This window comes from Sarcophilus harrisii, chromosome 5 (assembly GCF_902635505.1).
Source record: "Sarcophilus harrisii chromosome 5, mSarHar1.11, whole genome shotgun sequence".
Classification (NCBI taxonomy): Eukaryota; Metazoa; Chordata; class Mammalia; order Dasyuromorphia; family Dasyuridae; genus Sarcophilus; species Sarcophilus harrisii.
Window position 1 is genome coordinate 103,795,188 of NC_045430.1, and position 16,071 is coordinate 103,811,258.

Below are 16,071 nucleotides of genomic sequence, written 5' to 3' on the forward strand. Positions count from 1 at the left end.
TTTGTCTTCTTTTAGGTAAAGCCTCCTCCTCTTATAGATTCGGGAGGACAGGCAAATGCTGGTTCTGCAGTGTTACTACTGGGCTTATATCCCAAAGAGATCATAAAGAAGGGAAAGGGACCTGTATGTGCACGAATGTTTATGGCAGCCCTCTTTGTAGTGGCCAGAAACTGGAAACTGAGTGGATGCCCATCAGTTGGAGAATGGCTGAATAAATTGTGGTATATGAATATTATGGAATATTATTGTTCTGTAAGAAATGACCAACAGGAAGATTTCAGAAAGGCCTGGAGAGACTGACATGAACTGATGCTGAGTGAAACAAGCAGGGCCAAGAGATCATTATATACTTCAACAACAATACTATATGATGACCAATTCTGATGGACTTGGCCATCCTCAGCAAGGAGATCAACAAAATCATTTCCAATGGAGCAGTAATGAACTGAACCAGCTACACCCAGCGAAACAACTCTGGGAGATGACTAAGAACCATTACATTGAATTCCCAATCCCCATATTTTTGCCCACTTGCATTTTTGATTTCCTTCACAGGCTAATTGTACAATATTTCAGAGTCTGATTCTTTTTGTACAGCAAAATAACGTTTTGGTCATGTATACTTATTGTGTATCTAATTTATATTTTAATATATTTAACATCTACTGGTCATCTTGCCATCTGGGGGAGAGGGAGAAGGGAAGGAGGGGAAAAATTGGAACAAGAGGTTTGGCAATTGTCAATGCTGTAAAGTTACCCATACATATAACCTGTAAATAAAAGTCTATTAAAAAAAAAAAAGACAACTCTGAGATACCAAAAAAAAAAAAAATGCTAGTCCTATTATAATTTGATTGCCAAATTGTCTAAAGACTTGTCCAGAAAGGAAATCTTTACCCATATTTTAGGGAGAATCTAAACACGAACTATATCTAACTTTTGTATAGGAGATTTTCTTGGAATTATTTTATCAGAGCTAACTACCAAACAGAATAAGCCTGTTTCTAGAGCTTAGAGACCATTATTAGAACCTCTGGGCCATATGGTACATTGATAAGCTGCAAAAACAAAATATTAAAATGGTGAAAAACCTTGAGTCCATGACAAATGAATTTTAGTTAAAGGAACTGGGAATTTTTAGCCTGGAATAAAGAAGACTAAAGGGAGACACAGCTGTTTTCAATTACGGTAAAAGCTATGATGTAAAATATTTGATTGGCTCTAATTGGATCAGAAGGTAGAAGTTGTAGAAAAGATGTAGGTTTGTTATAAAGCAAAACTTCCTAACAATTAGAGCCATCTAAAAATGGAATAGCCTGCTTCAGAAAGTGATAAGAGGTTTTCAGGAAAATGCTGAATAACTTCTCATCAATTATATGGTAGTAGGAATTCTATTTCAGGAGTTGGACCAACTAGATGGCTACTGAAATCTCTTGCAACTCTGAACTTCTGTGATCAGTATATGAATTAGGAGTGTTATTCATTGTCACATAAATAGGTACTGGGTCAGTGTTCTGTTACACTTGGCAAATTCTCACTGCCTCAGTGAAGCCTGCTGAATTGGTAGCGTTGTTCTTAAAAGGGAATGTGGTAAGAGCAAAATCCTAATTCCTTTCTGCACACTCCTCCACTCCTCATACAAGTTAAGTTAATTTTCCTTAAATGGTATTGAGCCTATCCTGGAAATTTGGTTGACTCAGGGGAGTAAGGGCTCAGATCACTTCCTGAACACCTGAGTACCAAATAGTTCCATGGAATTCCTGACTTACTAAGAGTTTGGCTGATGGAAAACAATAGGCAGCTCAGGAAAGGGTGCTTTGATCAGCTGAATCAAAGTGAGATTTCTTCAATGCCTATTCTTGTTCAATATTCTGGTCCCACTACATTAAGTAAATCTTTTTGTTAATTATTGAATAACTTATGAGTACCTCACCTTGTTCCAATATGGAAAGTAAACTCCCAAAGAATTGGCCTGAGTCAGATCCAGGCTAGAATGATTGGTATAGTCATATGGGTTTAGAATGTAATGAGCTCCAAAAAGTTATCAAACTGTGCATACCCTTTGATCCAGCAGTGTTACTACTGGGCTTATATCCCAAAGAGATCATAAAGAAGGGAAAGGGACCTGTATGTGCACGAATGTTTGTGGCAGCCCTCTTTGTAGTGGCTAGAAACTGGAAACTGAGTGGATGCCCATCAATTGGAGAATGGCTGAATAAATTGTGGTATATGAATATTATGGAATATTATTGTTTGGTAAGAAATGACCAACAGGATGATTTCAGAAAGGCCTGGAGAAACTTACACAAACTGATGCTGAGTGAAATGAGCAGGACCAGGAGATCATTATATACTTCAACAACAAAACTATATGATGACCAGTTCTGATGGACCTGGTCATCCTCAGCAATGAGATCAACAAAATCATTTCCAATGGAGCAGTAATGAACTGAACCAGCTACGCCCAGAGAAAGAACTCTGGGAGATGACTAAAAACCATTACATTGAATTCCCAATCCCTATATTTATGCCCACCTGCATTTTTGATTTCCTTCACAAGCTAAATGTACAATATTTCAGAGTCTGATTCTTTTTGTACAGCAAAATAACGTTTTGGTCATGTATACTTATTGTGTATCTAATTTATATTTTAATATATTTAACATCTACTGGTCATCCTGCCATCTGGGGGAGAGGGTAGGGGGTAAGAGGTGAAAAATTGGAACAAGAGGTTTGGCAATTGTTAATTCTGTAAAGTTACCCATACATATAACCTGTAAATAAAAGGCTATTAAAAAAAAAAAAAGAATGTAATGAGCTCCTTGAAGTATGGAATCATCAGTGCCAAAGGTGAGCCAGGATTTGTTTTCATATTTCTGGTGATTTTGGTGATACTTCTAGAAATGGTTGCTTACCCACCTGGATCTTTTTACAAGGAAAGAGATAATATTCTGTGTTCTTAAGAAGTGGACCTTGAAGGGACAGCTAGATGGCATAGTATATAAAGCATTGGCCCTATAGTCAGGAGGTCTTATCAAGTTCAAATTCAGACACTTGGCACTAGTTGTGTGGCAAAGTGTCTGTCTCCACCCTCTTACCCTCCCCATTCTCTCCCCTCCTCCCCAACAAACCAACCTGTATCTTGAAAATATTTGCATTAAGTTGGCTTTTAGGACTAAGATGAACCTTCCTTCCAGTCTGGTATTTTAAGACTCCTCCAGGTATTACTAAGGATTGCTCTTCAGAACTCAGTTAATCTTCCGAGAAACCTAGAACAAGTGTACTCTGGGGACTGAAAAAAATTTAGAAAATGCCAATTTTTTAATAGTTGTATTTTGCTTTTGCTGGAAATGGATGTTTTTATTTTTCTAATAATCATCTCTCTCAATAATCTTGGAGTAGTCCTACTGAAAGAAGAAGCCTCCTAGTTTTAAAAGAATTATATTTTTATGTGGATAGGGAAGAACTGTTTGGTTTTGATTGGCTTTTTGGAAATAACAATGAAGCTGAATCTGTAGTCCTTGGTCATTTAATTATATAGGGATATAACAAGATGGAGAGATAGCCACTCACTAACATTGAGAGAATGCAAACTAAGGCCTCCTGGAAATTTTAGAATTGTCTAATAATTATGCTGAAGAAATCGAGATTTTGTCTTTTTAAATTTGTAATTTGAGAAACTAATCCAAATTTTATTACATGGATTTTATGGGGATTCTTTGTTTGCAAGCCACTGGAGAAGCCACTTGAAAGAACAATACTTAATTCTCCCTAGGGACCCAGATATTTTTGGAATTGAGAATATGAATAGTTGTGCAAATTGCACCCCAACTTAATTAGCTGAGGACAGGCAGAGGTACTCTACAAGTTCAAAAAGTTTCCACTCCTGGGGCTGCTAAGTGGTGCAGTGGATAGAGAACCAGCCCTGAATTCAGGAGGTCCTGCATTCAAATTTGACCTCAGACACTTAACACTTCCTAGCTGTGTGATCCTGGGCAAGTCACTTAACCCCAATTGCCTCAGGGAAAAAACCAAAAAACAAAGAAAAGTTCCCACTCTTGTGTCCTTGAATTAAGAACTCTAAGTTGTAATTTTCTCTGGAAATTCCAGTCCTACAGAATACATAGTTCAGGTTGCAGGTGTATTTCCTCAATCCTAATAGAAATGAATATTGCTTGCATCTGGCAAATGGACCCTATGTACTGGCCTAGAAGTATTTCTTTCTTTTCTTTCCTTCCTTTTCTTTCTTTCTTTTCCTTCCTTCCTTCCTTCCCTCCCTTCCTTTCTTTTCCTTCTTTCCTTCCTTCCCTTCTTTCCTCTTTCTTTCTTTCTGGCTTTTTTATGTTTCTTTGTGGCCTTCCTTTGACCCAGGAGGTTAGAGTCAGGTCCCAGCAGTACCTGAAATACTTCTCTAAATACAAGGGGCAATGCTTATAAAGATCAGCAGAGTAATAGAATTCTGGTCTCAATAGTGGTTTTGTCCTGCCCCCTGGTGTAGAGGAGCAGTGACAGCATCTCAGACATTTGAGGTCAGGGCATAGGACAGTAGCAATCAACTCTGGAAGATCAGGCAGACACAAGGATACCAGAGTATTTGGAGTGAAGCAGTTCTAGAATTGAGTGAACCCTGGTATGAGACACAACAAATGTTATTGTAATATGGGAATGATTGATTCTTCAAATTATATCCAGTCATCACTGTACAACTCCCCAGGGAGGACTTAGAAGACTAAGAGGTGATATTGTTGGGAAGGATTTGCTTTTTGGCAAGAAAGTTGAAAGTGTCTAACCAAGCCCCACAAAAGAAGATGGGCAGTTCCTCATAGACTTCCTTAGGTAAAGATTTTTGTCTCTCTTCCTTCCCTCTCTCCTCTCCCCTCTCATTATCATTATCCCTAGGAAGGGAGAGACCATAGCTACTGGTCCAGCAAACACTAATTCAGTGGTGGTACTAGGATAATTCTCTCTAACCTCCGATGCGGATCAGTTGAGTATTCAGGAGTCTTTGCTATCTCCAGTTTTCTTCCTGCTTATGGTTAGTCACAGTTTCACATTGCAATAGCCAAATTTCACCACCTATCACATAAACTGGACCGTACAGAGCTGAGACTTAGACCTTCCTGGGACCCTTCCAAATTTAATCACTAATGTTTTGTTATTTTGATTTTTCTGTGTTTCTATTTACTTTTTTTCTTCCTCCTTTATTACTTCCTAATAAGGTTTTTTAAATATCAAAAGTTAGGACTTGCCAGTAAGTCTTTTAAGTCATTTAAGTTATGGAAAATCCTTGAGAACATAACTTAAACATTTCCCATTCCTGACTCCTTTAAGCCCAAGAAATTTTTACATGACCCTGATTTTTAGATATATAAAACAAGTATACAAATCAAACATTTACTAATAATAAATCATAATTTCAAGACCTCCCCATTCAGTTACAGGACTCTCTATGGGGTCATGACTCACATTTTAAAGAAGCTTTGCTAAAAGACCTTATTCCCAATGGGTGGAGTGTAGTAGCACTATCATCTCCCCTTGCAAGTTAGACTGGTTTTTTCCTAGTTTTTGAGACCATCCTAGATATTGGCTGGCTCAGGTTGCTGACATTTTTTTTCTGGTCATCTGAGTACAAAACAGCCACAAGGAACTCCAGTCATGGTCTTTGATGATTGGCTGGTGGATATCTCAAACAAAGGAACTTTATTGAGTGAAATAAATTATAGGTGACCTCAATGTCTAGTTTTATTGAATATCCTTTCTATGGATATGTAAATCTCAGTCAATAAATATTAAGTGCTTACAATGTGCCAGACATGCTAACGCTAGGGATTAGAAAAAGGGCAAAAAGCAGTCCCTGACTTCAAGGAGTTTACAATCTAATGGCAAATCTAATTCAAATCTCTTTTTTCTTAACTAATGAATGACTAATGAGCCTCTCATTTTGTTCCAAAATAGAATCTTAATTACCAGGAAACTGGCTCATCAGGCTTAGAGTGAGAGATGCTTACATACATTATATTCCTTTCATCTTTTTCTTGAGGGTTCAGTGAGTGACATATTCTAGTTCAACTTCTAAGATAAGAACAGTCTGTGAAGCGGTTTATAATTTCAGTGTTCAGGGGACAAAGGAAATAGGTCTTTTCTGTTCATGGAGATATCTCCAACCAGAACTTTAGAAAGGACTTCTCTGTGAATCCACTAGAATAAAGTAAATGATCAGGAAATCCTTGATCAATTTGATGAGTTCTACCAATATACTTGATGAGATCTGGGACAGTACCTCCTTTGTTGGAAGGGGACCTTCCATAAATGTAGACAGATACTCTAGCTCTTTGTTGTAAAGGAATGAAGGAAAATTTTCTGATTGGTCTCAGTGACTTGAATTGCATCCAAAATTACTAATATGGAATCAAGGACACTTGTTAGCGATGCCATGCTTTCCCCCTACTCTAGAGTGAACTGTGAAATGGCTCATTTCTTTTTATTTCAATACTAAGAGTGAAAGGGAGAAAAGAGAGAATTTTTATTTCTTTGCAACCCAGGCTCAGCAGAAAATATTTGCAGAAGCATATAGCAAGTGGTTTATTGTTGTCCAGGTTACCTGAAAATAGTTTTAGGACTCACATTTCCTGGATATCTTCTGTTTTTCCATTTTCTTTTCTTAATAGGTGTCAGAAACTAAATTCATGAGAATTGTCTTTCTACGCACATTTAAAATTTCCCAAGATATCAAGAATTCCTAAATTTGATAATTTAAGTACTACCCTCCAGAAAGCAGTTGTCTCCAGTGAGTTATGTGTACTCATTGAAGTATACAAGATGAGCTATCTGGATACAGTACCAACCAATTAGAAGATGGGTCATATACTACCCTCACCTTAGTAACCAATTGATATTCATGTCTCAAAAACTACTGTACCCACCTGTTACCCAACACTTACCCTTTTTGTGGTATCCCACTAAGTGCCATAACTATTTCCTCTCACATTGGTTTTCAGCTATTCCAAGTGGTCATAATCTGCAACCCAGATACACAGTTGTATAGGTGCCATTGGGAAAATTTTCCCTTCCTACCCACAATGTAGATACTTCTGATGTCCTAAATTATTATCACAATGGTGGTGAACTTCTCTCAGTTGGTTTTACATTCCACAGAAACAGCCATTGATTAAGACCCTGGCCTGTTTCAGTTTCCTTTTTTGGTGACTGTCATTTTTCACTACTGAAATTCATTTAATTAGCTAGCTAATAGGATAATTAATTACCACTAATGAAAAAGTCTACCATATTCCCCAGGAAATATTTTTAAGGTGAAATCATCATCCCAATGAACTTATTCTGGCTTATAGCTACTGTACAAACATCAATTTTCTAAATTGCTAAATCTGGTTTTAAAATTTTGCTTTTCCCTCTCTAAAAATAAGAAATTAATAGTCTGACCCTGGTACCCTCAGCCCATCTCTATGCTCAATAATGGTTACATGTCACATGTAATAAGAAAGGTATCTTGATGAGTTCCACAAAATTGAGGGACTGACAATGATATTGTTACAATTTTATTTTAATGTATTGCTAATTATGTCAATTTACATTTGTCAAGCTAAGCAGATTTACAGATTATATCATTTGGATGAAACTAATAGATAAGAAGCCTTAAAAGATTTCTGAAAAGAAACTACAAAATATATTTAGAAGAATTTCACATGTTTCACATATAACTGACTTATTTGCTGTTTGGGGGGTGGGGCTGGAAGGAAGAGAAAAATTTGGAACACAAGGTTTTGCAAAACTGAATGTTGAAAATTATCTTTGCATGTATTTTGAAACTAAAAAGCTATTATTTAAAAAACAAAGAAATAAAAGAAAAAAAAAAAGAAACCACAAAGATACTACTAGTAACATAAGCATGATCAAACAAGATGTAGCAACAACTTGTTAAACATTAAGAAAAAATAATGATACCTGAATTGGATCTGACAAGTAAAAAATTAACAAGATTTGAAATATGGATTTATATCTACTATTATTAATGATGAAGTTTACCCTAAGTATATATTAAGCCTTGAAATATTAGCTAGTCATAGTAAGAAGTCATAATAATTTGCAAAACATTTTGAAAACAAGCATTCATAGCACAAAGACAAACCTCTACAAATTTTCCAGGAATCTCTAGCCACATAATAATCTAGTGTTTTCCAAATTATACCAATGTCAATAATATTTAGAAGCCTTTTTGTTGGTTCCTTAAATAACAATGAAAGGAAAAGCTACACCATGAGAGAAACACTTGTTCTTCATACTATGGTAAAAATGGCTGAAATAACATAAGGAAAACAATATGATGAAAAATTAAAACGTTCCTTTCTCAGCCAATATTGTTGACATAGAAAACAATGTCAAAAATTAGAAAAAGCAAGTATTCAAATTGCAGTATGTTAGTTTTGCTATAAAGCTGGATAAAAGAACAGTTGTTTTTAGCATGTTTAAAGTTTTTGGCATTTGTTATATTGTTTCATCTGTTAAATAGATGTAAAACTTCTTTTGAAGAGAGGTTACTAAAGGAGGGATAATAGAAAATAAATATTCTTAATAATGTTACTTCTCTAACGTAAACAATGTTTTATTAGAAAACTATATAATCACAGTTAATGTTGGAGAAGTTGATTTGGATGGAATAAATAAAAGGATTTTAGCAGAGAGAGCATCATGTGTAAAATTCATTCACAACACCATTTATAGGCAAGCTATTGCAGAAGTGTACAAAGTGCTACAGAATATCCCCACCATGGCTAATTTGTATTAAAATAACTTCTTTAAATAGTAAAATATTTACAACATTTCTTAATGAGATAGACAGTAGGCAGGAATCTAGATCTATATATTTATATTTATAGCACACATTTCATTGGTTATCATTTGGTAAAGAGTTTTAAAGAACTACCATATTTAAAGAAGTCATATACATTTTTTTTAAACAAAATTACAAATATTCCAAATTTGATGATCTGTAATGTCAAGGCACTTAACAAATGTTTATTGAATAATATATTACTTAGCAGATTAAAAAATAACATTTATTTAAACATATATTAATAAATTATAGAAATCAATTTATCAGTTCATGGTAAAGGTGACATTTTAAGAACACAGTAAGAAAGTCACTGCTTTTTCAAAGAAACTCATGCTATAGATACAACATTTTGAAAACACCCTATGTTTGAAAATGTTTCTATCATTATGTAACTGTTGCCAAAAATAATGTAACTGTCTCCTATGAAAACTCATCTTTATATCTAAACAACTTGGAAACAGAATTTTCTAACCTATTTAAAAATGTTCCAAATAGTATCAGTAAATGTTGTCTCCGTTTGTTAATTAAAAATGTAAAAAATCAGGATATATCAAGATAGAAATTTACTGGCTCAATTTTACCAAAAACTTTTGACTAACTAGTAGTAGACAGGTTTGAAAAAAATGGCTATTATGCAAATATAGACAAGTAGGACTTCCATTTGGATGTACATATTTTTGTGAGTGATGTTTTTCAGCTGGGGAGGTTATTAAAACCGATTATTGAAGAAAACATAAGTTAAAATCAATGCTTTAAATCATCATCATGAAGTGTTGACCCAAGATACTTAAAAAATAATAAACCATATTCAATCTCACCCACTGCTCTCAAGAAAATGTCATTAATTTAGAACAAAAGGATTTTGAATTATTACTAAAATTATTTTAAAATTATATTTATTTCATTTTTATCTTGTCTTTTTAAATGCCTATTTTTGGCATTTTTTTTATTGTACATAATATATTTCTGCTGTAGTATAAAACCAAATTTCCTAAAATGCTTCAAGTCATTTGGTAATCAATAGACAAATTTGACCAAACCAAGTTAATTAACTGTTCCCTGTAAGCACCAAGTTGATAGATTCAAAGAAGTCTTTTGTCTTCAATGCCAATCTGGAATCTTGAGAGCAGGGCTATACCAAGAGAGTGATGACCACAGAAACCAGTTGTATTGGCTAATTCAGGTTTACTCTCTAATAGCAAGATTCACCCTTCCATCTACAAACTGGACATCTTGGTTGTTACTGAAAAGATCAAAGAATATATACATGGAGCAAGACTGTAAGTATAAACTGACATATTTTGATCAGTGACTAATTTTATGCTGTTTGCTACAGCTGGGTAGGAACACCTGCCAATTATGAATTTAGCATTCACTACCCATTAAGGAAAACTGGATGCTTTGTCCAAAGGACATGTGACCCTTGAAGCTATGGTGATACCTAAAGAAGGAGTGAAATCTATATATGACACCCAAAAAGCTGGGTTACAATCAAGTGAGACATGTAGCTGGCCACTTGGGACTTGCTCTAAACAATATGTTAGTAACTAATTATAGTAAAAGTAACATTTATATAGTACCTATTATGTTCCAGGAACTTTACAAGTATTATCTCATTTACTACAATAAGCCTGGAAAGTAGGGTAGTTTTGTTATCTTCATTTTGTAGATGAGGAAACTGAGACAAATTAGAAATGAAATGACTTGCCCAGGATTAAAAAGATAGTAAATATCTGAGGTCAGATTTGAAACCAGGGCTTCCTCACTCCAGGTTCAAAGAAGTATTTCTCAGTGTATGGATTTCATGCCAAGATCCATTTTGACCAAAGTAGAGATTTGGGAGTCATGTTATTCAAGGAAATACCAATTTTGGCTGGTATATAGAAGCCTAGAATTAGACTTTACTATCCCAAGGAAATCAATAACTTGAATATTTCAACTGCACATTATTTTACATATAAAACCCCTGAGAGCAGGAAAAATAATCTCAGAATAAATATGTAGCATTTTTAGTACCTGTACAAGACTCTACTGGGAATTATGCTACAGGGTGTACTTGCTGATGTTTAGTTGAAAGCCTTCCTTGCCTACCTACGGACTTGTGTTTTGTCACGTTAGGCCATGCAAACACTCACAACCAATGTATTTTTTGACTGAGAGATGCCTATCAATCAGCTGTGTCTTTAGCTAGAACTGTGAAAAAAAAAAACAGAAGATGGCATGGGAATACATGTGTTAGCAGATCAATGGTAGGCTATCCATACATTAAGCAACTTGCTTGTTTGCACAAAACCTCAGAGACTGGTGGGGCCCCTATAAAGACAATTTATAGTCTTATAGTAAGACTTTGTAAGAGGCAAATGGAAACATGTTATGGACATTTATCTCAATAGATTCTAAATAAAAGGCCGCTCTTCAGCTTTAAATCTCTCTGAAGCAAGTACTGGCTTTGAAAGTGACATTTCCACTGAAGACACTGTTTACTAAACCTAAGAGCTTCACTTGGACCTAGTTTTGACAATGGGAATAGACTGAACCCAGATGTGCCACATTTCCTTCCTAAAATTTCAGCCATTTAGAGTCCTCACAAAGCTTAGTAATAATGATAACCAACCCAGACCCTCTACAAATTCATCTTTATGAATATAAGATTATAGTTATATTAAAGAATATGATCAGTCCATATCATGTGTTACTTCAGGTATAGGGACAGATAGATTAGCAAGTCACAAGAGCATACTAAAGATCTATCTGACCTGTGTACAGATTAATCTATGATGTTGCAGGTGAAATGGGGAAGAAATACTACTGCTTGTTTATTATAAAAATAATAATGTTTACTTAAGGAGTGTTTGTTTTATATGTAATTACATGTTTAGCAGTTAATCTATTAATTACTGTATGGTATCAACTTAGGTATTATTTTATTGTTTTGCTGTTTATATCACGTAACCAGTGCTATACAATAGTTCCATTTACCTGTATTGTGTTGCTGGCTATTTGTATATATAGTGAAGACGAATATTAAGAAACCACTGTCCTGGAGGGGAAAAAAATTTCCTAACAATGCCCACTGGAGAAGATAGAGGAACTAGAGGATCACTTCCTAGCATAGCCATGCAAAATAGATGGGTGGGAGCATATATAGACAGACACATATAGACATATACATTCATCCATATATACATGTGCATATATATGCATATGTATGTATGTATATATACATGTCTATCTATGTATCAATCTATCTAAAGATTAACAGCCATACTCAATCCTATTTCTAATCAACAGAGAAACTTTGACCCACTTCATTTTTTAACCTGGGCCAGTTTGCCCCTTTCCAGGAAATTTTTTTGGTCCCTTGTTCCCTTGGGCTCACCATACCGGTGTCAGATTTGGTTGGTTTTAGCCATACTGCAGTTGGTATTCTTGAGCTCAACAGAGACAGTAACCTCAGCTTCCCCAACAAAAGAGACTTATAGGCATCTGTCTGACACCAAAACTGCCAATGGGAGTATTTAATTATTCAAGATTCCCCAGAAGTGACTTTACCTTCTGGGTGTAGGACAATCTAAAGGGTGTTTTTGAATGCTTTATGTTTCTGTGTTTGGGTTCTTGTGAATATTAAGAATTCTATGTAAAAGGTGAAATAAGGGATGCCCATTTTCAATAACTATGTTTTGTATTAAATGCCATATAGAACTAAGGGATATCCTACATTTAAAAAGGTCGGGTGAGCTGTATTTCAGATTTCTTCATAATTTTCCCAAAGTAAAAACTCCAGAGTTGGAGCAAAGAACAATAAAGCTTCCTTTGAGATCAACCCTCAGACCTCTGTGAACTTAAGAGTCTTTGAAGATCCCCAATACACATGGAAGTTACTCTGGAATGTTTTCCTGCAAAATATTTTCCTTTCTTTCCTTCTCTTTTTTAAGGAGAAGAATGGTACCCTGATCATTTCAGATACCTCTTTCTTGGAGGCTCCATAGTATTTTAAAAAATGCTTCTATGTCACTGTCATGCTTGGCTTCTCATTATTGGTCACACAGATGTATGTGCCTTAATTTAAAAAAAAATTTATACAGTTTCCCCCCAAAATACAACCTTTCTGCAGGCAGTTTGAATTTCTTAAGGTGGAATGATACTAGCTTAAACTTTTACAGACTAACTTCAATAAACATGTTAATTTTATAAAGGGACAGAAATATTATTACTATATTTGTTATTAAAGGTCTCTCCCAAAGAAACAAACAATAACAGAAAGTATAAAAGTTAAAATATATTTACCACTCTTAGAAAAGGAGCAAGTAAAAATATTAGAATTACTTTGCTTTCTTGAATGATTTCTTCAGATTTTTTTTTTTAATTTGCATGCAGAAATATGTGACATAGTGGAATGTTAGACTATCAAGCTCCATCCTACTGACCTTTCCAAACTCTACCTAAGAATTTCTGAGACAGAGACAAATCGAGAGGAAGAAGTGGGTTTGAGGCATACATAGGAGAACACTGAAGGCTGTAGGTTCTGAAGATTTTCAGCTTATAAAGTATGAACACTTCTTTGGCAAGACACAAGTAGAAAACTCTCTTTAAAAACCACATGTCATTAAATTGTGTATAACCTTTGACTCAGAAATACCTCACACAGGCATGTATCCTGAAGAGATAAAAGAAAGATGAAAAAAATTCATATGTACATCTTCATAGCAGCATTTGTTTTTTTTTTTTTTTTTTTTTTGTAGCAATGAACTAGAAATCTATCAGTTGGGGGAACGGTTGAACAAAAATTGTACATAAGTATGATGGAATGTTATCAGGTCATAGGAAAGGATGATATGGGAAGATTCAGCAAAACTTACCAAGAGATGAACTGAAGAGTAAAGGAGTACTAGAAAAGCAACATAAACAGTGACTACAAAACTGTAAAGAAAAACAACCTTGAAGGACTTGGTCAACTATGACTCCCTAAGACAGTGCATAAAGCATGCTTTCTATCTTTTGACAGAAAGGTGAATGGATTAGAGGTACAGAATAGGACATAACATTTGCAGACATGGTCAATATCTGTTTCATATGAATCTGTTTTGTTTGACAATGCTAATTTATTACAAGGGATAGTTTGTTGTTGTTTTTTAATTGGGAAAAGGGGGTTGTGAGATGTAGGACTAACAATACCCTCCAAAAAAATGAGAAAAAGAAAGAAAGAATGTTAATTGATACTTTAAAATGGACAAAAGAGGTTTAGAAATACACACAATGAGAACAGCTTTTGAAAGTAAAGTTATGAATTAAACATTTTTTATACCTATGTATAGTTGACTCATTTCATAAGTGATGCTCTTTTTCTGTTTTTCTTTGCATAAGGTTTGGGTTTGTTGGCATACATCAAGTTTAGAATGAGAACAATAAAAAAGTAATGTCTTGAATGTTTAAAAATTGGAAAGAATCTTTCCTGTCCTCTGTCATTGACGCCTACACGTGTTCTCTGGATGTTGTGCTGCTTCTTTGGTATTTCCTCTGTACATCCAAGTGCTGGATTATATTCCACAGGATCAAAACCACTTCCCATTACACCAAAGAGATAATCAATGCTCCAGCCAATATAAGCCAATCTTTTCTCTTCAAGAGTGAGCAAATGGTCCTCCACATCCTCTCTCCCACCTTACTCCCTTGGGGGAAAATAATCCACCCCCAACCCAAACACTGTCCTCAGCAAAGAAAAGCAGGGGTCAGATCATCTGAAAATTTAAGAATCAGATACAGATATGACTATTCACAAGTTTCACATCAAACTCTTCCAACGCAAATTTAAAACATGATGCTACCTGATAGTTGAAGGAAAACAGCCTCCAATAAATAATATTGAAATGTATTAACTGACCCATATGAAGAAATCTGTATATGGAGTGTAGGAACTTATAGACAAACCCCTATTTGGGGGTCAAATCTTGCTTCTGTCCCTCCCCCTTCTCTTCCATTTTCCTGTTTAAACTCCCTAAGCATGGTTGGGGGGGAGGCAGGGGCGGGAAAAGATTTGTCTTGGAACCAGTGTTGCAGAGGAGGACAGACTGGGAAAGTATCCAAATAATCTCTAGTTTATATGAGTTGACAAGATAGTAGTAGTTTAATAATTAGCCCAGTAAAGAATAAAAATCTTACGGTAATTTGCAGGTAAATCCGCTTGCATCTGAAATTTTCATCCTGGGTGAAATGCAGTTGATCAGTTTTGTTTTGTTTTGTTTTGTGAGAGGGGGGTGACTGAGAACAGGGAAACGATAAGAAAGAGATGAGGGAACAGTTGATGGAGGAAAAGATATTGTTGGCTAATGGCTGGTCTCAGGTGGAGAAAATTACTACAATCTGGAAAACGGTTGAAGAATTTAAAGAGACAGAAACAGGTTTCTACATTAATAGGACAATCATTTCTCCTACACTCTGGGAGGCATAGCAGCAAAGCCTTTGATCTTGGGATTAGCTCCAGACGATTCTTACTAGACCTCTTTTTATCTAAAGTCATTTCCTAGCTTTTGTTCCTCTTTCCTACCCAAGGACTTCTAAATACTCTAGTCCGCCCAAGCTCTGCTCACTAGCCCTGACTTTTCTGGGGAAAGTTACTATTGTTTACTTCCCGATTTCCCTAGGTTCCTCCGCACCTTATCAGGCTGTTCCTGAAGGGAGGCGTCGGTACTAGCCACGGAGCTTCCCAGTTGAGCCTGAGCGCCAAGCTGGCTCACTACCCTGAGTTCCGAGCCCCCTCGCCTCCCTCTCCCCTTCCACTCTGGCAGGCGATTTTCACATCCTTTATGTTTTCTGGACCTTCGCAGCCTAACCTGGCGAGGTACCACCGAGCAAGATGAGCAGATTTTTTTTGGTACCAGGCAAATTATATGGAACCAGGCTTCTTCCCAAGGTCTCCGGCACCTCCACCCGTAGGTCAAACTAGGAACAACATGATCGGAACCGAGATTATAGCTGCGCTCGCCTAACTCCATTAACTTCCCATTTGTTATTTATTTTTGACTTTTAATTTTTCAAACACTGGCCTGGGAGTGTTGCTCACTACAGACCACCCCCATCCTCCCCCCTCCCGATACCTCAAAATCGCCCAAGTCCCATTCTTCTGCTTCGCAAGTCTCACGATTTCGGTAGCGCCGAGCGGTGTCTAGCAGAACTGCGCCCGGACTACCTTAAGGCAAAGCGCCTAAACCTAGCGAGCCAGC

The 16,071-nt window shown here is 35.9% G+C and overlaps 1 protein-coding gene across 2 annotated transcripts in view; it reads right to left on the reverse strand.

Annotated features, from left to right (window-relative positions):
* The window catches only part of GPR19 (G protein-coupled receptor 19), a 61,803-nt gene extending 45,764 nt beyond the window's left edge, over positions 1 to 16,039 (reverse strand). The window contains exon 1 of one of the 2 annotated variants that reach the window (XM_012550759.3): positions 15,946 to 16,039. The gene's annotated coding sequence lies outside the window, so the exon portion shown is untranslated. Of the gene's footprint in view, positions 1 to 15,010 lie in introns of both variants that reach the window. The other variant, XM_031938218.1, reaches the window with a different exon arrangement.
* Between the last annotated feature and the right edge of the window lie 32 nt (positions 16,040 to 16,071).